A 20,000-nucleotide genomic window follows, 5' to 3' on the forward strand; every position below is an offset into this window, starting at 1 on the left:
TATCCCGCTTTCGACATAGCTTCACACTTAATTACCCTCTCCCCATTTTTAAAATACGGGCTCGAGAGGAAGGGCAGTCGTAGCACTGACCCTCTCGTTCCGCACTCTGGTACAGTCCAGGATGAAACCTGATACCACGCACTGAGTACTTCCTGGAAAAGTGTTTAAATGAATCCGGGTTATTGATCTGGTACAGGTTGTCCTCGTTGTAGAGTCCAAAACTGCACAGATATTGTTTGAAGTGGTTTTTCCAAACTACGTTCCGGTTCTGGTCCATAAATTTGCCTATCAATTTGACTCTTAGTGCTACTTTTTTTGTAAGTAAATCAATCAAAGCTAGCCCCCCCTGATCTTTAGCCCCTATTATTGTTTTGTGAGCTATACTCGCTGCTTTGTTTTTCCAAATAAAGTCCCTAATGGTCTTTGAAATCTCCTTAAAGGCCCAGTCCGGAAGCGTACAAGTACTCAGCGCATGATTCACTTTGGACAACACGAGAGCATTTGTTACGGCTACCCTTCCTCTCAACAATAGACCCCTCGCTTTCCACAAATTCAATGTTTTTTTTATTTTACCCACCACCTCTTTCCATGTTACATCATCACATTCATTCTCATTTTTCCCCATATTCACTCCCAACACTTTTCTTCTCTCACACACCGTTTTAAATCCCCACTTATTAACTAGATTGGATTCCTTACCTAGTAACATAATTTCTGACTTATTTTCATTTACTTTTGCCCCAGATGCTCTTTCATAAGTTTGTACATGTTTTAATATCAATTCTATATCCTCCTCTCCTTTTACCATTATATTCACGTCATCTGCATACTGTATTATTTTTACGTTTTCCTTACCTATACCTTTTATGTTTACGTCTTCCGATATCAGTGCTGCCAGCGGCTCTGCTACCAAGCTGTACAACAGCGCTGACATCGGACATCCTTGTCTCACTGACCTTGATATTTTAAAAGAATCAGTTAGTTCCCCGTTACATTTTATCTTGCTTTCCGCTCCTGTATACAACATATTTATCCATTCTCTCATTCTCTCCCCGAATCCAAACTTCTCTAACACCTTCCCCATGAACCCGTGATCTACTCTGTCAAAAGCTTTATTTAAATCAATCCCTAGCCATATTCCCCCCTCCCCTTCCATATCCCTGACCGTCTGTTTTATTGAAATGATTGAGTCTGCTATGTCTCTGTTTGGTATACTGTATGATTGTGTTTGTTCTATGATTGTTCCTATTACCTCCCTGATTCTATTGGCTATTGTTTTCGCTATGATTTTGTAGTCTGTGTTGAGTAGGCTGATTGGTCTGTAGTTGTCCAGATTTTTATTGTCCCCCTTGTTTTTGTAAAAAATAGTAACCACCCCTTCCCCTAAACTTTTTGGTATATGTTTCACTTTTTCCATATATTTACTCAATTTGTTCACCAAGGGCACCAGCTGCTCTTTGAAAGCTTGGTAGAATTCCGCAGTTAGGCCATCGCTCCCAGGACTTTTGTTTTTGTTTAACCCCTCTAAAGCACTTCTGATTTCTCCCTCTGTAAACTCACAATCACACCACATTTTATCGTCCTCGCTTAGTTTTTTCTTTAAGGCACCCAAAGCTCTGTTCACACTCACGCTATCACACTCCTGTCTCGAAAACAGGCTTTCATAATAGCCCTTTACTATTTCTAAAATTCCCTTTTTATCTGTCACACTTTTACCTGCTTCATTTAATAATTCGTTTATTTCTGTTCTTTTTTGTTTTTGTTTTTCCAGACCTAAAAAAAAGGCTGTACTCCTCTCCCCCTCATACATATATTGTATTTTACTCCTAATGGCTGCACCCCTACTCTTTTTAAGTTCAATCACTCCCAACTGTTCTTTTAAATGTATGTATTTTTCGACATCTACATTATCTACACTGTCAAGCGATGCTATTTCCTCACTTAGTTGTTTTCTCAAATTCTCTTCCTTTCTATTTTCTCTCCACTTTTTCTCTTTACTATAATTGATACACTTTTTTTTAATTCTGACTTTTACACTATCCCACCACACATTCATATCTTCACTCTCATTCCACTCATATCCCACATCATTCAACAATCTTTCCATACTTTTCACAAACATTCCATCATCCAGCAAGCTTGCATTAAAGCACCATATCCCTCCTTTACGTACATTCGTTTCTTTTCTAAACGTGATTTCTATTCCAGCGTGATCGCTCCACATATTAGTTTTATATTCAACTTCTTTAATCCACCTCACTACCTCGCATGTCACCAAAGCATAATCTATTCTAGATTGTTTTAATCTATTCAGTACAATTTGTCTCCTGGAGAACACCCTCTCCCATGGATGTAGCAATCTCCAAATATCAATGCATTGTTTCGTTATCATTATATCTTTAAGTGTCCCCCTGCTCACATCCCCCTTAAACACATTATTTTTTGACACATCGGTGGGTGTCATCGCCACATTAAAGTCACCGATTATTATACAATTCCTTTCCCACCATTTGCTTATTGCAATGAAGAATGTTTTCCTTTCTTTTTCTCCATTCGGTGCATATATATTTATGATTCTTATATTTTTCGTTTCATACACACAGTCTATTACTATTATTCTTCCTTCTTTGTCTCCATAAACCAAATTTACCCCTGTTACCCGACCCGTTTTGACTAAAACCGCCACTCCTCTCGCCCTCGACGTGCCATTGGAGCAGAAAATATGGCCCACAAAGTCTTTTTTTATGTCTTCCACCAGGGAATCATCCCACCTGGTCTCCTGCAGGCACAAAACGTCATTCTGCAAGGAAAGAATCGCATGTCTTTTTTCTTTGTTCCTTAGTCCATTCACGTTTATCGAAAATAAATTAAAGGCCATTATCATAAAAATAAAAACAAAAAAAACGGATTTACAGGGGTTATTGTCAGTCATTATTTGTCCTTACATTTCAATTTTTTCACCAACTTTTTTCGTTGTCCAAGACTTAGTCTTTTTTGCGCACTCGCCAGTTCACTCACATCCATTTCGCTGTCCGTTTCATTGGGACTGGTGCTTTTACCCGTATTATTTAGCGTGATTTTTCTCCCTCCCGCCTGTCCAACACCACTCTCAGGCATCTCCCTCCCCTCTGTGCTCATGCTTACCCCCGGGTCTTCTGCCACGTCCCTTCCGTCTCCTTTTTTCCCTCTCTCGCTCGTTTTTCGCTGCTTCTGCTGTCCTCCCTCTCCAGCCAGCTCCGGCGTCTCCAGCTCGCACTCTGACGCCCGTTCTCCTCCGCTCTCTCCGCTCTGCTCCATTTCTCCGTCACTGTTCTCGTCTTCTCTGATCTCCTTCCTGCTTGCTCCGATCACCTCCTTCTCTTCCGCCTCCTCCTCGTACACCTCCTCCGCCTCGTCTTCATCCTCGTACACCTCCTCCACCTCGTTCTTGCTTTCCTCTCCGTTCTCACACTCACATTCATTTTCTCTTTTTTTACAGTTTGTGCATTTTGTGCTGTTCGCGCTGCACTCTCGCGCAAAGTGTCCCTGCACCCCACAGTTGTGGCACATAAATTCTGGACACTCTCTCAGGATGTGTCCCGGCTGGATGCACATCCTGCACACTTTTTGTTGTCTATCATGTATTACTCTAAAGTATTCGTTCCCCATCACAGTGTTAAACTTTGTGGAGTAAGGGAGTGACTGTACCTGGTCATTAAATCTGACCCGGACAAACCTCGTTCCGTCAGCTATCATTGTTCCAGGCCACATTCTGCGTTTTATTGGTGATGTCGGTTTCACTCCCCATCCCGTCAGCTTCCAAACTATTTCTTCATCTGTGATATACGCTGGCAGGTTTAAAAAAGACACCACCAGCTCATCATTATTTAGTTCTCTCGCCACGACTCTGGTCTCTCCGATTTTAAATCCATCCAGCAGCCTTTCCTTTCCTTTAATGTTGCTCACCGTCACCTCCAGTTTTTCAGGTCCCAGGGTTCTGCACGCCAGCAGGCCCCCACAGATCATTTTTATGTTGCTCATGACGTGATTTAGAGGAACTTTGTCTCCCACCATTTCAATGTTTAGTGTTAGTTTTCTCTCAAAAGACACTTTTGCTTCCTCTTTTTCTGCTCTCTCGCCACCTCTCCCATTCTCTGCATGCGGAGCAATCAGCCCGCCGCTCCTCTCTCTTCCTCTCTCTCCGTCATCCATTCCGTTCCCTGTTTCATTTGCCGTTTTCATCCGTCCTTTTTGTCCGTCGTTCTTCTCGTTGTCGTTTAATCCATTCCTTTGTTTCAGTGCCATGTTTGTTTGTTCACGTTGTTGTCCGTTCTCTTTTCCTTTTTCCATCTCTCCAGTCCGTGGTCCTGTCATCTTTGTGATCCGTCCGTGTGAGTTTGCTCGCGACATACGAGCAAACATTCACAAAAAACAAAAATTCTTCACAAAATTGTGGAAAAAAAACAGGAAAAAAAGATGAAAAGAAAAACGATCCCCCTAACAGTCAGTGACTGCTGGGGGACATTCACTCACAATCTGACGTATTTAAATAAATCCAAAGCGCATCCAAAAAAAGAACAAATTAGTCCAGCTGTCCTGCTGAGTACTGACACGTCAGCTCTCCTTCAGCACCACACAAACTCTGACAGCAAAAGGGGCGTGTTCAGGGTGGTATGGCCGTAAGCCATTATTGTGTGCAGAAAGGGGCCTTTTAAAGATTTCATGCCCTTGATTCTGGCTGAATTTTTGGACATGTGAATATGTCTCTATATGATAAAAAAAAAATATCATCAAAAAAATGAAAAAGCTTACAGCACCTGGTATTCCCAGGCTGTCTCCCATCCAAGTACTAACCAGGCCCGACCATGCTTAGCTTCCGAGATCGGACGAGTTCAGGGTGGTATGGCCGTAAGCCATTATTGTGTGCAGAAAGGGGCCTTTTAAAGATGTCATGCCCTTGATTCTGGCTGAATTTTTGGACATGTGAATATGTCTCTATATGATAAAAAAAAAACATATGATCATAAAAATGAAACAGTTTACAGCATCTGGTATTCCCAGGCGGTCTCCCATCCAAGTACTAACCAGGCCCGACCCTGCTTAGCTTCCGAGATCGGACGAGTTCAGGGTGGTATGGCCGTAAGCCATTATTGTGTGCAGACAGGGGCCTTTTAAAGATGTCATGCCCTTGATTCTGGCTGAATTTTTGGACATGTGAATATGTCTCTATATGATAAAAAAAAAACATATGATCAAAAAAATGAAAAAGCTTACAGCACCTGGTATTCCCAGGCGGTCTCCCATCCAAGTACTAACCAGGCCCGACCCTACTTAGCTTCCGAGATCAGACGTGTTAAGGGTGGTATGGCTGTTAGCCATTATTGTGTGCAGAAAGGGGCCTTTTAAAGATGTCATGCCCTTGATTCTGGCTGAATTTTTGGACATGTGAATATGTCTCTATATGATAAATAAAAAAACATATGATCAAAAAAATGAAAAAGCTTACAGCACCTGGTATTCCCAGGCGGTCTCCCATCCAAGTACTAACCAGGCCCTACCCTGCTTAGCTTCCGAGATCGGACGAGATCGGACGAGATCGGGCATGTTCAGGGTGGTATGGCTGTAAGCCATTATTGTGTACAGACAGGGGCCTTTTAAAGATGTCATGCCCTTGATTCTGGCTGAATTTTTGGACATGTGAATATGTCTCTCTATGATAAAAAAAAAACCATATGATCAAAAAAATGAAAAAGCTTACAGCATCTGGTATTCCCTGGCAGTCTCCCATCCAAGTACTAACCAGACCCGACCCTGCTTAGCTTCCGAGATCAGACGAGTTCAGGGTGGTATGGCCGTAAGCCATTATTGTGTGCAAAAAGGGGCCTTTTAAAGATGTCATGCCCTTGATTCTGGCTGAATTTTTGGACATGTGAATATGTCTCTATATGATAAAAAAAAAACATATGATCAAAAAAAATGAAAAACCTTACAGCACCTGGTATTCCCTGGCAGTCTCCCATCCAAGTACTAACCAGTCCCGACGCTGCTTAGCTTCCAAGATCGGAGAATTTCAGGGTTGTATGGCCGTAAGCCTTTATTGTGTGCAGAAAGGGGCCTTTTAAAGATGTCATGCCCTTGATTCTGGCTGAATTTTTGGACATGTGAATATGTCTCTATATGATAAAAAAAAAAACATATGATCAAAAAAAATGAAAATGCTTACAGCACCTGGTATTCCCGGGCGGTCTCCCATCCAAGTACTAACCAGGCCTGACCCTGCTTAGCTTCCGAGATCGGACGAGATCGGGCGTGTTCAGGGTGGTATGGCCGTAAGCCATTGTTGTGTGCAGAAAGGGGTCTTTTAAAGATATCATGCCCTTGATTCTGGCTGAATTTTTGGACATGTGAATATGTCTCTATGATAAAAAAAAACATATGATCAAAAAAATGAAAAAGCTTACAGCACCTGGTATTCCCAGGCGGTCTCCAATCCAAGTACTAACCAGGCCCGACACTGCTTAGCTTCCGAGATCGGACGAGATCGGGCGTGTTCAGGGTGGTATGGCCGTAAGCCATTATTGTGTGCAGAAAGGGGCCTTTTAAAGATGTCATGCCCTTGATTCTGGCTGAATTTTTGGACATGTGAATATGTCTCGATGATAAAAAAAAACATATGATCAAAAAAATGAAAAAGCTTACAGCACCTGGTATTCCCAGGCGGTCTCCCATCCAAGTACTAACCAGGCCCGACCCTGCTTAGCTTCCGAGATCGCATTAGCTCAGGGTTGTATGGCCGTAAGCCATTATTGTGTGCAGAAAGAGGCCTTTTAAAGATGTCATGGCCTTGATTCTGGCTGAATTTTTGGACATGTGAATATGTCTCTATATGATAAAAAAAAAACATATGATCAAAAAAATGAAAAAGCTTACAGCACCTGGTATTCCCAGGCAGTCTCCAATCCAAGTACTAACCAGGTCGGACCCTACTTAGCTTCCGAGATCGGACGAGTTCAGGGTGGTATGGCCGTAAGCCATTATTGTGTGCAAAAAGGGGCCTTTTAAAGATGTCATGCCCTTGATTCTGGCTGAATTTTTGGACATGTGAATATGTCTCTATATGATAAAAAAAAAACATATGATCAAAAAAATGAAAAAGCTTACAGCACCTGGTATTCCTAGGCGGTCTCCCATCCAATTACTAACCAGGCCCGAACCTGCTTAGCTTCCGAGATCCGACGAGTTCAGAGTGGTATGGCCGTAAGCCATTATTGTGTGCAGAAAGGGGCCTTTTAAAGATGTCATGCCCTCTGCCATAATTTGGGGGAACAAATGCTCCCCAATATTATTGATTCTGGCTGAATTTTTGGACATGTGATTATGTCTCTATATGATAAAAAAAAAACATATGATCAAAAAAATGAAAAAGCTTACAGCGCCTGGTACTCCCAGGCGGTCTCCCATCCAAGTACTAACCAGGCCCGACCCTGCTTAGCTTACGAGATCGGGCGTGTTCAGGGTGGTATCGCCGTAAGCCATTATTGTGTGAAGAAAGGGGCCTTTTAAAGATGTCATGCCCTTGATTCTGGCTGAATTTTTGGACATGTGAATATGTCTCTATATGATAAAAAAAAAACATATGATCAAAAAAATGAAAAAGCTTACAGCACCTGGTATTCCTAGGCGGTCTCCCATCCAATTACTAACCAGGCCCGAACCTGCTTAGCTTCCGAGATCAGACGAGATCGGGCGTGTTCAGGGTGGTATGGCCGTAAGCCATTATTGTGTGCAGAAAGGGGCCTTTTAAAGATGTCATGCCCTTGATTCTGGCTGAATTTTTTGACATGTGAATATGTCTCTATATGATAAAAAAAAAAACATATGATCAAAAAAAATGAAAATGCTTACAGCACCTGGTATTCCCGGGCGGTCTCCCATCCAAGTACTAACCAGGCCTGACCCTGCTTAGCTTCCGAGATCGGACGAGATCGGGCGTGTTCAGGGTGGTATGGCCGTAAGCCATTGTTGTGTGCAGAAAGGGGTCTTTTAAAGATATCATGCCCTTGATTCTGGCTGAATTTTTGGACATGTGAATATGTCTCTATGATAAAAAAAAACATATGATCAAAAAAATGAAAAAGCTTACAGCACCTGGTATTCCCAGGCGGTCTCAAATCCAAGTACTAACCAGGCCCGACACTGCTTAGCTTCCGAGATCGGACGAGATCGGGCGTGTTCAGGGTGGTATGGCCGTAAGCCATTATTGTGTGCAGAAAGGGGCCTTTTAAAGATGTCATGCCCTTGATTCTGGCTGAATTTTTGGACATGTGAATATGTCTCGATGATAAAAAAAAACATATGATCAAAAAAATGAAAAAGCTTACAGCACCTGGTATTCCCAGGCGGTCTCCCATCCAAGTACTAACCAGGCCCGACCCTGCTTAGCTTCCGAGATCGCATTAGCTCAGGGTTGTATGGCCGTAAGCCATTATTGTGTGCAGAAAGAGGCCTTTTAAAGATGTCATGGCCTTGATTCTGGCTGAATTTTTGGACATGTGAATATGTCTCTATATGATAAAAAAAAAACATATGATCAAAAAAATGAAAAAGCTTACAGCACCTGGTATTCCCAGGCAGTCTCCAATCCAAGTACTAACCAGGTCGGACCCTACTTAGCTTCCGAGATCGGACGAGTTCAGGGTGGTATGGCCGTAAGCCATTATTGTGTGCAAAAAGGGGCCTTTTAAAGATGTCATGCCCTTGATTCTGGCTGAATTTTTGGACATGTGAATATGTCTCTATATGATAAAAAAAAAACATATGATCAAAAAAATGAAAAAGCTTACAGCACCTGGTATTCCTAGGCGGTCTCCCATCCAATTACTAACCAGGCCCGAACCTGCTTAGCTTCCGAGATCCGACGAGTTCAGAGTGGTATGGCCGTAAGCCATTATTGTGTGCAGAAAGGGGCCTTTTAAAGATGTCATGCCCTCTGCCATAATTTGGGGGAACAAATGCTCCCCAATATTATTGATTCTGGCTGAATTTTTGGACATGTGATTATGTCTCTATATGATAAAAAAAAAACATATGATCAAAAAAATGAAAAAGCTTACAGCGCCTGGTACTCCCAGGCGGTCTCCCATCCAAGTACTAACCAGGCCCGACCCTGCTTAGCTTACGAGATCGGGCGTGTTCAGGGTGGTATCGCCGTAAGCCATTATTGTGTGAAGAAAGGGGCCTTTTAAAGATGTCATGCCCTTGATTCTGGCTGAATTTTTGGACATGTGAATATGTCTCTATATGATAAAAAAAAAACATATGATCAAAAAAATGAAAAAGCTTACAGCACCTGGTATTCCTAGGCGGTCTCCCATCCAATTACTAACCAGGCCCGAACCTGCTTAGCTTCCGAGATCAGACGAGATCGGGCGTGTTCAGGGTGGTATGGCCGTAAGCCATTATTGTGTGCAGAAAGGGGCCTTTTAAAGATGTCATGCCCTTGATTCTGGCTGAATTTTTTGACATGTGAATATGTCTCTATATGATAACAAAAAAACATATTATCAAAAAAATGAAAAAGCTTACAGCACCTGGTATTCCTAGGCAGTCTCCCATCCAATTACTAACCAGGCCCGAACCTGCTTAGCTTCCGAGATCGGACAAGTTCAGGGTGGTATGGCCGTAAGCCATTATTGAGTGCAGAAAGGGGCCTTTTAAAGATGTCATTCACTTGGTTCTGGCTGAATTTTTGGACATGTGAATATGTCTCTATATGATAAAAAAAAATGAAAAAGCTTACAGCACCTGGTATTCCTAGGCGGTCTCCCATCCAAGTACTAACCTGGCCCGACCCTGCTTAGCTTCCGAGATCGGACCAGTTGAGGGTAGTATGGCTGCAAGCCATTATTGTGTGCAGAGAGGGGCCTTTTAAAGATGTCATGCCCTTGATTCTGGCTGAATTTTTGGACATGTGAATATGTCACTATATGATAAAAAAAAAACATATGATCAAAAAAATGAAAAAGCTTACAGCACCTGGTATTCCTAGGCGGTCTCCCATCCAATTACTAACCAGGCCCTAACCTGCTTAGCTTCCGAGATCAGACGAGATCGGGCGTGTTCAGGGTGGTATGGCCGTAAGCCATTAATTTGTGCAGAAAGGGGCCTTTTAAAGATGTCATGCCCTTGATTCTGGCTGAATTTTTGGACATGTGAATATGTCTCTATATGATAAAAAAAAAACATATGATCAAAAAAATGAAAAAGCTTACAGCACCTGGTATTCCTAGGCGGTCTCCCATCCAATTACTAACCAGGCCCGAACCTGCTTAGCTTCCGAGATCAGACGAGATCGGGCGTGTTCAGGGTGGTATGGCCGTAAGCCATTATTGTGTGCAGAAAGGGGCCTTTTAAAGATGTCATGCCCTTGATTCTGGCTGAATTTTTTGACATGTGAATATGTCTCTATATGATAACAAAAAAACATATTATCAAAAAAATGAAAAAGCTTACAGCACCTGGTATTCCTAGGCAGTCTCCCATCCAATTACTAACCAGGCCCGAACCTGCTTAGCTTCCGAGATCGGACAAGTTCAGGGTGGTATGGCCGTAAGCCATTATTGAGTGCAGAAAGGGGCCTTTTAAAGATGTCATGCCCTTGGTTCTGGCTGAATTTTTCGACATGTGAATATGTCTCTCTATGATAAAAAAAAATGAAAAAGCTTACAGCACCTGGTATTCCTAGGCGGTCTCCCATCCAAGTACTAACCTGGCCCGACCCTGCTTAGCTTCCGAGATCGGACGAGTTGAGGGTAGTATGGCTGCAAGCCATTATTGTGTGCAGAGAGGGGCCTTTTAAAGATGTCATGCCCTTGATTCTGGCTGAATTTTTGGACATGTGAAAATGTCTCTATATGATAACAAAAAAACATATTATCAAAAAAATGAAAAAGCTTACAGCACCTGGTATTCCTAGGCAGTCTCCCATCCAATTACTAACCAGGCCCGAACCTGCTTAGCTTCCGAGATCGGACAAGTTCAGGGTGGTATGGCCGTAAGCCATTATTGAGTGCAGAAAGGGGCCTTTTAAAGATGTCATGCCCTTGGTTCTGGCTGAATTTTTGGACATGTGAATATGTCTCTATATGATAAAAAAAAATGAAAAAGCTTACAGCACCTGGTATTCCTAGGCGGTCTCCCATCCAAGTACTAACCTGGCCCGACCCTGCTTAGCTTCCGAGATCGGACCAGTTGAGGGTAGTATGGCTGCAAGCCATTATTGTGTGCAGAGAGGGGCCTTTTAAAGATGTCATGCCCTTGATTCTGGCTGAATTTTTGGACATGTGAATATGTCACTATATGATAAAAAAAAAACATATGATCAAAAAAATGAAAAAGCTTACAGCACCTGGTATTCCTAGGCGGTCTCCCATCCAATTACTAACCAGGCCCTAACCTGCTTAGCTTCCGAGATCAGACGAGATCGGGCGTGTTCAGGGTGGTATGGCCGTAAGCCATTAATTTGTGCAGAAAGGGGCCTTTTAAAGATGTCATGCCCTTGATTCTGGCTGAATTTTTGGACATGTGAATATGTCTCTATATGATAAAAAAAAAACATATGATCAAAAAAATGAAAAAGCTTACAGCACCTGGTATTCCTAGGCGGTCTCCCATCCAATTACTAACCAGGCCCGAACCTGCTTAGCTTCCGAGATCAGACGAGATCGGGCGTGTTCAGGGTGGTATGGCCGTAAGCCATTATTGTGTGCAGAAAGGGGCCTTTTAAAGATGTCATGCCCTTGATTCTGGCTGAATTTTTTGACATGTGAATATGTCTCTATATGATAACAAAAAAACATATTATCAAAAAAATGAAAAAGCTTACAGCACCTGGTATTCCTAGGCAGTCTCCCATCCAATTACTAACCAGGCCCGAACCTGCTTAGCTTCCGAGATCGGACAAGTTCAGGGTGGTATGGCCGTAAGCCATTATTGAGTGCAGAAAGGGGCCTTTTAAAGATGTCATGCCCTTGGTTCTGGCTGAATTTTTCGACATGTGAATATGTCTCTCTATGATAAAAAAAAATGAAAAAGCTTACAGCACCTGGTATTCCTAGGCGGTCTCCCATCCAAGTACTAACCTGGCCCGACCCTGCTTAGCTTCCGAGATCGGACGAGTTGAGGGTAGTATGGCTGCAAGCCATTATTGTGTGCAGAGAGGGGCCTTTTAAAGATGTCATGCCCTTGATTCTGGCTGAATTTTTGGACATGTGAATATGTCTCTATATGATAAAAAAAAAACATATGATCAAAAAAATGAAAAAGCTTACAGCACTTGGTATTCCCAGGCGGTCTCCCATCCAAGTACTAACCAGGATCGACCCTGCTTAGCTTTCGAGATCAGACGAGATCGGGCGTGTTCAGGGTGGTATGGCCGTAAGCCATTATTGTGTGCAGAAAGGGGCCTTTTAAAGATGTCATGCCCTTGATTCTGGCTGAATTTTTGCACATGTGAATATGTCTCTATATGATAAAAAAAAATGAAAAAGCTTACAGCACCTGGTATTCCTAGGCGGTCTCCCATCAAAGTACTAACCAGGCCCTAACCTGCTTAGCTTCTGAGATTGGACAAGTTCAGGGTGGTATGGCCGTAAGCCATTATTGTGTGCAGAAAGGGGCCTTTTAAAGATGTCATGCCCTTGATTCTGGCTTAATTTGTGGACATGTGAATATGTCTCTATATGATAAAAAAAAAACATATGATCAAAAAAATGAAAAAGCTTACAGCACCTGGTATTCCCAGGCGGTCTCCCATCAAAGTACTAACCAGGCCCGACCCTACTTAGCTTCCGAGATCGGACGAGATCGGGCGTGTTCAGGGTGGTATGGCTGTAAGCCATTAGTGTGTGAAGAAAGGGGCCTTTTAAAGATGTCATGCCCTTGATTCTGGCTGAATTTTTGGACATGTGAATATGTCTCTATATGATAAAAAAAAAAATATTATCAAAAAAAATGAAAAAGCTTATAGCACCTGGTATTCCCAGGCGGTCTCCCATCCAAGTACTAACCAGGCCCGACCCTGCTTAGCTTCCGAGATCGGACGTGTTCAGGGTGGTATGGCCGTAAGCCATTTTTGTGTGCAGACAGGGGCCTTTTAAAGATGTCATGCCCTTGATTCTGGCTGAATTTTTGGACATGTGAATATGTCTCTCTATGATAAAAAAAAAACATATAATCAAAAAAATGAAAAAGCTTACAGCACCTGGTATTCCCAGGCGGTCTCCCATCCAAGTACTAACCAGGCCTGAACCTGCTTAGCTTCCGAGATCCGACTAGTTCAGGGTTGTATGGCCGTAAGCCATTATTTTGTGCAGAAAGGATCCTTTTAAAGATATCATGCCCTTGATTCTGGCTGAATTTTTGGACATGTGAATATGTCTCTATATGATAAAAAAAAACATATGATCAAAAAAATGAAAAAGCTTAAAGCACCTGGTATTCCCAGGCGGTCTCCCATCCAAGTACTAACCAGGCCCCACCCTGCTTAGCTTCCGAGATCGGATGAGATCAGGGTGGTATCGCCGTAAGCCATTATTGTGTGCAGAAAGGAGCCTTTTAAAGATGTCATGCCCTTGATTCTGGCTGAATTTTTGGACATGTGAATATGTCTCTATATGATAAAAAAAAAACATATGATCAAAAAAATTAAAAAGCTTACAGCACTTGCTATTCCTAGGCGGTCTCCCATCCAAGTACTAACCAGGCCCTACCCTGCTTAGCTTCCGAGATCGGACGAGATCAGGCGTGTTCAGGGTGGTATGGCCGTAAGCCATTATTGTGTGCAGAAAGGGGCCTTTTAAAGATGTCATGCCCTTGATTCTGGCTGAATTTTTGGACATGTGAATATGTCTCTATATGATAAAAAAAAACATATGATCAAAAAAATGAAAAAGCTTACAGCACCTGGTATTCCCAGGCGGTCTCCCATCCAAGTACTAACAAGGCCCGACCATGCTTAGCTTCCGAGATCGGATGAGATCAGGGTGGTATGGCCGTAAGCCATTATTGTGTGCAGAAAGGGGCCTTTTAAAGATGTCATGCCCTTGATTCTGGCTGAATTTTTGGACATGTGAATATGTCTCTCTATGATAAAAAAAAAACATGATCAAAAAAATGAAACAGCTTACAGCATCTGGTATTCCACAGGCGGTCTCCCATTCAAGTACTAACCTGGCCCAACCCTGCATAGCTTCCGAGATCGGACGAGATCGGGCGTGTTTAGGGTGGTATGGCCGTAAGCCATTATTGTGTGCAGAAAGGGGCCTTTTAAAGATGTCATGCCCTTGATTCTGGCTGAATTTTTGGACATGTGAATATGTCTCTCTATGATAAAAAAAAAACATATGATCAAAAAAATGAAAAAGCTTACAGCACCTGGTATTCCCAGGCGGTCTCCCATCCAAGTACTAACCAGGCACGACCCTGCTTAGCTTCCGAGATGGGACGAGATCGGGCGTGTTTTTTTATCATCTTTTATTATCAAAATTACAAAAACATTTATAATTCTTTCACATCATTTACAACAAATGCTATTATAATACATACACCCTCTAAATTAAACCTCCCCTCTGACGCAAACGGCACCCTAAAAACAATAAAAACATAGCATCAGAAAAAAAAACTCAAATCACCCCTGATACCCCCAACTCATGACAACTCTTCTGAGTCCCTCCCCCAAAGCAAACACCCCTCTGAAAACAAACCACAAAAACATACAAAAACCCCACAGTATTCTCAAAAAACCACTGAGAAAAAAAAAACCCAAATCAAATCACCCATTTTCCCCATGACCAAAAAAGAAGCCCTCGTACCAAAAAAAACAAAAACAAAATAATTTAGACATCCCACATAATTCCCTCCTCGTTTACTCTACACACATTCGCACCTTCCACAAACATTCTCACAAACTCACTCTCATTCGCTATGTACAGTAATTTAAGATGTGCTTTCCATTCATTCACAAACATTCTCCACACATTCATTTTCTTACTTTCATACAGTGCATAATTCCTCCTGTTAAAAACCGCTTTTCTTGCAAAAGCCAAAATTATATTCATTACATGGTGATTTTTTTGTTTTGTTCCCACCCCCAACAACACCGACAATTCCCACCCCCTTTCATTCCAACACTCATTCTTACTGCATTTCCTCAACATTTCTCTTATTTTTCCCCAAAAATAAACCAATTCCCCACACGTAACAAACAAATGTATTAAATCCTCATCCGTACTTTCACATACACAACACTTTCTTTCATACCTCTCCTTATGGATCTGATGCAGGACGATGCAGGTGAAGATCCTCCTGTGCCTCAGTTTGAAATCTAGGTCAAATATTGCATGTGGTGTATGCGGAATGTTAATGTTCTTCCATATCATGTTGCTTGTTATGTCCGGGTATGTGTCTGTCCATTTTACTTCAGATGTGGGTTTCTGTATTCTATGTGTGATTGCGCACCTATACCAAATTTTTGTAGTGACATCTATAATGTTGTGTTTCTTCTCCCCTAGGCACAGGGAGATCCCCCCCACATCGTCCTGCATCACTCCCTCCTTCTCTTTGATTAATTTTTCCCATTCGCTCGACAAAGACAATTTTACATTTGCAAACACTCCCTCAATCACATCCTTTCTGCACACACACCCTTTATTTTTTAAACCCCTCACCACCATTTGTAAATCAAAATCCCCCCCACAGTTCAGTAAATCCCTTATTCTAATATATCCCGCTTTCGACATAGCTTCACACTTAATTACCCTCTCCCCATTTTTAAAATACGGGCTCGAGAGGAAGGGCAGTCGTAGCACTGACCCTCTCGTTCCGCACTCTGGTACAGTCCAGGATGAAACCTGATACCACGCACTGAGTACTTCCTGGAAAAACCGTGGCAAGTGTTTAAATGAATCCGGGTTATTGATCTGGTACAGGTTGTCCTCGTTGTAAAGTCCAAAACTGCACAGATATTGTTTGAAGTGGTTTTTCCAAACTACGTTCCGGTTCTGGTCCATAAATTTGCCTATCAATTTGACTCTTAGTGCTACTTTTTTTGTAAGTAAATCAATCAAAGCTAGCCCCCCCTGATCTTTAGCCCCTATTATTGTTTTGTGAGCTATACTCGCTGCTTTGTTTTTCCAAATAAAGTCCCTAATGGTCTTTGAAATCTCCTTAAAGGCCCAGTCCGGAAGCGTACAAGTACTCAGCGCATGATTCACTTTGGACAACACGAGAGCATTTGTTACGGCTACCCTTCCTCTCAACAATAGACCCCTCGCTTTCCACAAATTCAATGTTTTTTTTATTTTACCCACCACCTCTTTCCATGTTACATCATCACATTCATTCTCATTTTTCCCCATATTCACTCCCAACACTTTTCTTCTCTCACACACCGTTTTAAATCCCCACTTATTAACTAGATTGGATTCCTTACCTAGTAACATAATTTCTGACTTATTTTCATTTACTTTTGCCCCAGATGCTCTTTCATAAGTTTGTACATGTTTTAATATCAATTCTATATCCTCCTCTCCTTTTACCATTATATTCACGTCATCTGCATACTGTATTATTTTTACGTTTTCCTTACCTATACCTTTTATGTTTACGTCTTCCGATATCAGTGCTGCCAGCGGCTCTGCTACCAAGCTGTACAACAGCGCTGACATCGGACATCCTTGTCTCACTGACCTTGATATTTTAAAAGAATCAGTTAGTTCCCCGTTACATTTTATCTTGCTTTCCGCTCCTGTATACAACATATTTATCCATTCTCTCATTCTCTCCCCGAATCCAAACTTCTCTAACACCTTCCCCATGAACCCGTGATCTACTCTGTCAAAAGCTTTATTTAAATCAATCCCTAGCCATATTCCCCCCTCCCCTTCCATATCCCTGACCGTCTGTTTTATTGAAATGATTGAGTCTGCTATGTCTCTGTTTGGTATACTGTATGATTGTGTTTGTTCTATGATTGTTCCTATTACCTCCCTGATTCTATTGGCTATTGTTTTCGCTATGATTTTGTAGTCTGTGTTGAGTAGGCTGATTGGTCTGTAGTTGTCCAGATTTTTATTGTCCCCCTTGTTTTTGTAAAAAATAGTAACCACCCCTTCCCCTAAACTTTTTGGTATATGTTTCACTTTTTCCATATATTTACTCAATTTGTTCACCAAGGGCACCAGCTGCTCTTTGAAAGCTTGGTAGAATTCCGCAGTTAGGCCATCGCTCCCAGGACTATTGTTTTTGTTTAACCCCTCTAAAGCACTTCTGATTTCTCCCTCTGTAAACTCACAATCACACCACATTTTATCGTCCTCGCTTAGTTTTTTCTTTAAGGCACCCAAAGCTCTGTTCACACTCACGCTATCACACTCCTGTCTCGAAAACAGGCTTTCATAATAGCCCTTTACTATTTCTAAAATTCCCTTTTTATCTGTCACACTTTTACCTGCTTCATTTAATAATTCGTTTATTTCTGTTCTTTTTTGTTTTTGTTTTTCCAGACCTAAAAAAAAGGCTGTACTCCTCTCCCCCTCATACATATATTGTATTTTACTCCTAATGGCTGCACCCCTACTCTTTTTAAGTTCAATCACTCCCAACTGTTCTTTTAAATGTATGTATTTTTCGACATCTACATTATCTACACTGTCAAGCGATGCTATTTCCTCACTTAGTTGTTTTCTCAAATTCTCTTCCTTTCTATTTTCTCTCCACTTTTTCTCTTTACTATAATTGATACACTTTTTTTTAATTCTGACTTTTACACTATCCCACCACACATTCATATCTTCACTCTCATTCCACTCATATCCCACATCATTCAACAATCTTTCCATACTTTTCACAAACATTCCATCATCCAGCAAGCTTGCATTAAAGCACCATATCCCTCCTTTACGTACATTCGTTTCTTTTCTAAACGTGATTTCTATTCCAGCGTGATCGCTCCACATATTAGTTTTATATTCAACTTCTTTAATCCACCTCACTACCTCGCATGTCACCAAAGCATAATCTATTCTAGATTGTTTTAATCTATTTAGTACAATTTGTCTCCTGGAGAACACCCTCTCCCATGGATGTAGCAATCTCCAAATATCAATGCATTGTTTCGTTATCATTATATCTTTAAGTGTCCCCCTGCTCACATCCCCCTTAAACACATTATTTTTTGACACATCGGTGGGTGTCATCGCCACATTAAAGTCACCGATTATTATACAATTCCTTTCCCACCATTTGCTTATTGCAATGAAGAACGTTTTCCTTTCTTTTTCTCCATTCGGTGCATATATATTTATGATTCTTATATTTTTCGTTTCATACACACAGTCTATTACTATTATTCTTCCTTCTTTGTCTCCATAAACCAAATTTACCCCTGTTACCCGACCCGTTTTGACTAAAACCGCCACTCCTCTCGCCCTCGACGTGCCATTGGAGCAGAAAATATGGCCCACAAAGTCTTTTTTTATGTCTTCCACCAGGGAATCATCCCACCTGGTCTCCTGCAGGCACAAAACGTCATTCTGCAAGGAAAGAATCGAATGTCTTTTTTCTTTGTTCCTTAGTCCATTCACGTTAATCGAAAATAAATTAAAGGCCATTATCATAAAAATAAAAACAAAAAAAACGGATTTACAGGGGTTATTGTCAGTCATTATTTGTCCTTACATTTCAATTTTTTCACCAACTTTTTTCGTTGTCCAAGACTTAGTCTTTTTTGCGCACTCGCCAGTTCACCCACATCCATTTCGCTGTCCGTTTCATTGGGACTGGTGCTTTTACCCGTATTATTTAGCGTGATTTTTCTCCCTCCCGCCTGTCCAACACCACTCTCAGGCATCTCCCTCCCCTCTGTGCTCATGCTTACCCCCGGGTCTTCTGCCACGTCCCTTCCGTCTCCTTTTTTCCCTCTCTCGCTCGTTTTTCGCTGCTTCTGCTGTCCTCCCTCTCCAGCCAGCTCCGGCGTCTCCAGCTCGCACTCTGACGCCCGTTCTCCTCCGCTCTCTCTGCTCTGCTCCATTTCTCCGTCACTGTTCTCGTCTTCTCTGATCTCCCTCCTGCTTGCTCCGATCACCTCCTTCTCCTCCGCCTCCTCCTCGTACACCTCCTCCGCCTCGTCTTCATCCTCGTACACCTCCTCCACCTCGTTCTTGCTCTCCTCTCCGTTTTCACACTCACATTCATTTTCTCTTTTTTTACAGTTTGTGCATTTTGTGCTGTTCGCGCTGCACTCTCGCGCAAAGTGTCCCTGCACCCCACAGTTGTGGCACATAAATTCTGGACACTCTCTCAGGATGTGTCCCGGCTGGATGCACATCCTGCACACTTTTTGTTGTCTATCATGTATTACTCTAAAGTATTCGTTCCCCATCACAGTGTTAAACTTTGTGGAGTAAGGGAGTGACTGTACCTGGTCATTAAATCTGACCCGGACAAACCTCGTTCCGTCAGCTATCATTGTTCCAGGCCACATTCTGCGTTTTATTGGTGATGTCGGTTTCACTCCCCATCCCGTCAGCTTCCAAACTATTTCTTCATCTGTGATATACGCTGGCAGGTTTAAAAAAGACACCACCAGCTCATCATTATTTAGTTCTCTCGCCACGACTCTGGTCTCTCCGATCTTAAATCCATCCAGCAGCCTTTCCTTTCCTTTAATGTTGCTCACCGTCACCTCCAGTTTTTCAGGTCCCAGGGTTCTGCACGCCAGCAGGCCCCCACAGATCATTTTTATGTTGCTCATGACGTGATTTAGAGGAACTTTGTCTCCCACCATTTCAATGTTTAGTGTTAGTTTTCTCTCAAAAGACACTTTTGCTTCCTCTTTTTCTGCTCTCTCGCCACCTCTCCCATTCTCTGCATGCGGAGCAATCAACCCGCCGCTCCTCTCTCTTCCTCTCTCTCCGTCATCCATTCCGTTCCCTGTTTCATTTGCCGTTTTCATCCGTCCTTTT

General features: G+C 42.2%; 13 non-coding genes and 27 pseudogenes across 13 annotated transcripts; all 40 read right to left on the minus strand.

Annotated features, from left to right (window-relative positions):
- Nucleotides 1–4,784: 4,784 nt before the first annotated feature.
- On the minus strand, nt 4,785–4,893 carry LOC132967677 (5S ribosomal RNA; annotated as a pseudogene).
- Nucleotides 4,894–5,015: 122 nt separating this feature from the next.
- LOC132967624 (5S ribosomal RNA) lies at nt 5,016–5,124 on the minus strand (annotated as a pseudogene).
- Nucleotides 5,125–5,246: 122 nt separating this feature from the next.
- On the minus strand, nt 5,247–5,355 carry LOC132967609 (5S ribosomal RNA; annotated as a pseudogene).
- Nucleotides 5,356–5,478: 123 nt separating this feature from the next.
- LOC132967348 (5S ribosomal RNA) lies at nt 5,479–5,607 on the minus strand (annotated as a pseudogene).
- A 123-nt stretch (nt 5,608–5,730) lies between these two features.
- LOC132967655 (5S ribosomal RNA) lies at nt 5,731–5,839 on the minus strand (annotated as a pseudogene).
- A 356-nt stretch (nt 5,840–6,195) lies between these two features.
- Nucleotides 6,196–6,314, minus strand: LOC132967308 (5S ribosomal RNA). The gene has a single exon (XR_009670666.1). It is a non-coding gene; the product is annotated as a 5S ribosomal RNA (ribosomal RNA).
- A 119-nt stretch (nt 6,315–6,433) lies between these two features.
- LOC132967337 (5S ribosomal RNA) lies at nt 6,434–6,552 on the minus strand. Its single transcript, XR_009670694.1, has one exon. It is a non-coding gene; the product is annotated as a 5S ribosomal RNA (ribosomal RNA).
- A 119-nt stretch (nt 6,553–6,671) lies between these two features.
- On the minus strand, nt 6,672–6,780 carry LOC132967742 (5S ribosomal RNA; annotated as a pseudogene).
- Nucleotides 6,781–6,902: 122 nt separating this feature from the next.
- Nucleotides 6,903–7,011, minus strand: LOC132967809 (5S ribosomal RNA; annotated as a pseudogene).
- A 122-nt stretch (nt 7,012–7,133) lies between these two features.
- Nucleotides 7,134–7,242, minus strand: LOC132967285 (5S ribosomal RNA; annotated as a pseudogene).
- Nucleotides 7,243–7,403: 161 nt separating this feature from the next.
- Nucleotides 7,404–7,512, minus strand: LOC132967581 (5S ribosomal RNA; annotated as a pseudogene).
- Nucleotides 7,513–7,634: 122 nt separating this feature from the next.
- On the minus strand, nt 7,635–7,753 carry LOC132967391 (5S ribosomal RNA). The gene has a single exon (XR_009670744.1). It is a non-coding gene; the product is annotated as a 5S ribosomal RNA (ribosomal RNA).
- Nucleotides 7,754–7,877: 124 nt separating this feature from the next.
- Nucleotides 7,878–7,996, minus strand: LOC132967309 (5S ribosomal RNA). Its single transcript, XR_009670667.1, has one exon. It is a non-coding gene; the product is annotated as a 5S ribosomal RNA (ribosomal RNA).
- Nucleotides 7,997–8,115: 119 nt separating this feature from the next.
- Nucleotides 8,116–8,234, minus strand: LOC132967431 (5S ribosomal RNA). Its single transcript, XR_009670779.1, has one exon. It is a non-coding gene; the product is annotated as a 5S ribosomal RNA (ribosomal RNA).
- Nucleotides 8,235–8,353: 119 nt separating this feature from the next.
- On the minus strand, nt 8,354–8,462 carry LOC132967743 (5S ribosomal RNA; annotated as a pseudogene).
- Nucleotides 8,463–8,584: 122 nt separating this feature from the next.
- On the minus strand, nt 8,585–8,693 carry LOC132967810 (5S ribosomal RNA; annotated as a pseudogene).
- A 122-nt stretch (nt 8,694–8,815) lies between these two features.
- Nucleotides 8,816–8,924, minus strand: LOC132967286 (5S ribosomal RNA; annotated as a pseudogene).
- Nucleotides 8,925–9,085: 161 nt separating this feature from the next.
- On the minus strand, nt 9,086–9,194 carry LOC132967582 (5S ribosomal RNA; annotated as a pseudogene).
- Nucleotides 9,195–9,316: 122 nt separating this feature from the next.
- On the minus strand, nt 9,317–9,435 carry LOC132967392 (5S ribosomal RNA). Its single transcript, XR_009670745.1, has one exon. It is a non-coding gene; the product is annotated as a 5S ribosomal RNA (ribosomal RNA).
- A 122-nt stretch (nt 9,436–9,557) lies between these two features.
- On the minus strand, nt 9,558–9,666 carry LOC132967242 (5S ribosomal RNA; annotated as a pseudogene).
- A 105-nt stretch (nt 9,667–9,771) lies between these two features.
- Nucleotides 9,772–9,880, minus strand: LOC132967783 (5S ribosomal RNA; annotated as a pseudogene).
- A 122-nt stretch (nt 9,881–10,002) lies between these two features.
- Nucleotides 10,003–10,121, minus strand: LOC132967363 (5S ribosomal RNA). Its single transcript, XR_009670718.1, has one exon. It is a non-coding gene; the product is annotated as a 5S ribosomal RNA (ribosomal RNA).
- Nucleotides 10,122–10,243: 122 nt separating this feature from the next.
- Nucleotides 10,244–10,362, minus strand: LOC132967393 (5S ribosomal RNA). Its single transcript, XR_009670746.1, has one exon. It is a non-coding gene; the product is annotated as a 5S ribosomal RNA (ribosomal RNA).
- Nucleotides 10,363–10,484: 122 nt separating this feature from the next.
- Nucleotides 10,485–10,593, minus strand: LOC132967243 (5S ribosomal RNA; annotated as a pseudogene).
- Nucleotides 10,594–10,698: 105 nt separating this feature from the next.
- LOC132967682 (5S ribosomal RNA) lies at nt 10,699–10,807 on the minus strand (annotated as a pseudogene).
- A 122-nt stretch (nt 10,808–10,929) lies between these two features.
- LOC132967244 (5S ribosomal RNA) lies at nt 10,930–11,038 on the minus strand (annotated as a pseudogene).
- A 105-nt stretch (nt 11,039–11,143) lies between these two features.
- On the minus strand, nt 11,144–11,252 carry LOC132967784 (5S ribosomal RNA; annotated as a pseudogene).
- A 122-nt stretch (nt 11,253–11,374) lies between these two features.
- LOC132967364 (5S ribosomal RNA) lies at nt 11,375–11,493 on the minus strand. The gene has a single exon (XR_009670719.1). It is a non-coding gene; the product is annotated as a 5S ribosomal RNA (ribosomal RNA).
- Nucleotides 11,494–11,615: 122 nt separating this feature from the next.
- Nucleotides 11,616–11,734, minus strand: LOC132967394 (5S ribosomal RNA). The gene has a single exon (XR_009670747.1). It is a non-coding gene; the product is annotated as a 5S ribosomal RNA (ribosomal RNA).
- A 122-nt stretch (nt 11,735–11,856) lies between these two features.
- LOC132967245 (5S ribosomal RNA) lies at nt 11,857–11,965 on the minus strand (annotated as a pseudogene).
- Nucleotides 11,966–12,070: 105 nt separating this feature from the next.
- Nucleotides 12,071–12,179, minus strand: LOC132967683 (5S ribosomal RNA; annotated as a pseudogene).
- A 122-nt stretch (nt 12,180–12,301) lies between these two features.
- Nucleotides 12,302–12,420, minus strand: LOC132967439 (5S ribosomal RNA). Its single transcript, XR_009670787.1, has one exon. It is a non-coding gene; the product is annotated as a 5S ribosomal RNA (ribosomal RNA).
- Nucleotides 12,421–12,525: 105 nt separating this feature from the next.
- On the minus strand, nt 12,526–12,634 carry LOC132967263 (5S ribosomal RNA; annotated as a pseudogene).
- A 122-nt stretch (nt 12,635–12,756) lies between these two features.
- Nucleotides 12,757–12,875, minus strand: LOC132967711 (5S ribosomal RNA). The gene has a single exon (XR_009670837.1). It is a non-coding gene; the product is annotated as a 5S ribosomal RNA (ribosomal RNA).
- A 122-nt stretch (nt 12,876–12,997) lies between these two features.
- Nucleotides 12,998–13,106, minus strand: LOC132967515 (5S ribosomal RNA; annotated as a pseudogene).
- Nucleotides 13,107–13,228: 122 nt separating this feature from the next.
- Nucleotides 13,229–13,337, minus strand: LOC132967287 (5S ribosomal RNA; annotated as a pseudogene).
- Nucleotides 13,338–13,458: 121 nt separating this feature from the next.
- On the minus strand, nt 13,459–13,567 carry LOC132967621 (5S ribosomal RNA; annotated as a pseudogene).
- Nucleotides 13,568–13,689: 122 nt separating this feature from the next.
- On the minus strand, nt 13,690–13,808 carry LOC132967376 (5S ribosomal RNA). Its single transcript, XR_009670730.1, has one exon. It is a non-coding gene; the product is annotated as a 5S ribosomal RNA (ribosomal RNA).
- A 121-nt stretch (nt 13,809–13,929) lies between these two features.
- Nucleotides 13,930–14,038, minus strand: LOC132967641 (5S ribosomal RNA; annotated as a pseudogene).
- Nucleotides 14,039–14,158: 120 nt separating this feature from the next.
- LOC132967479 (5S ribosomal RNA) lies at nt 14,159–14,278 on the minus strand (annotated as a pseudogene).
- Between the last annotated feature and the right edge of the window lie 5,722 nt (nt 14,279–20,000).

This window comes from Labrus mixtus, unplaced genomic scaffold, assembly GCF_963584025.1.
Source record: "Labrus mixtus unplaced genomic scaffold, fLabMix1.1 SCAFFOLD_46, whole genome shotgun sequence".
Classification (NCBI taxonomy): domain Eukaryota; kingdom Metazoa; phylum Chordata; class Actinopteri; order Labriformes; family Labridae; genus Labrus; species Labrus mixtus.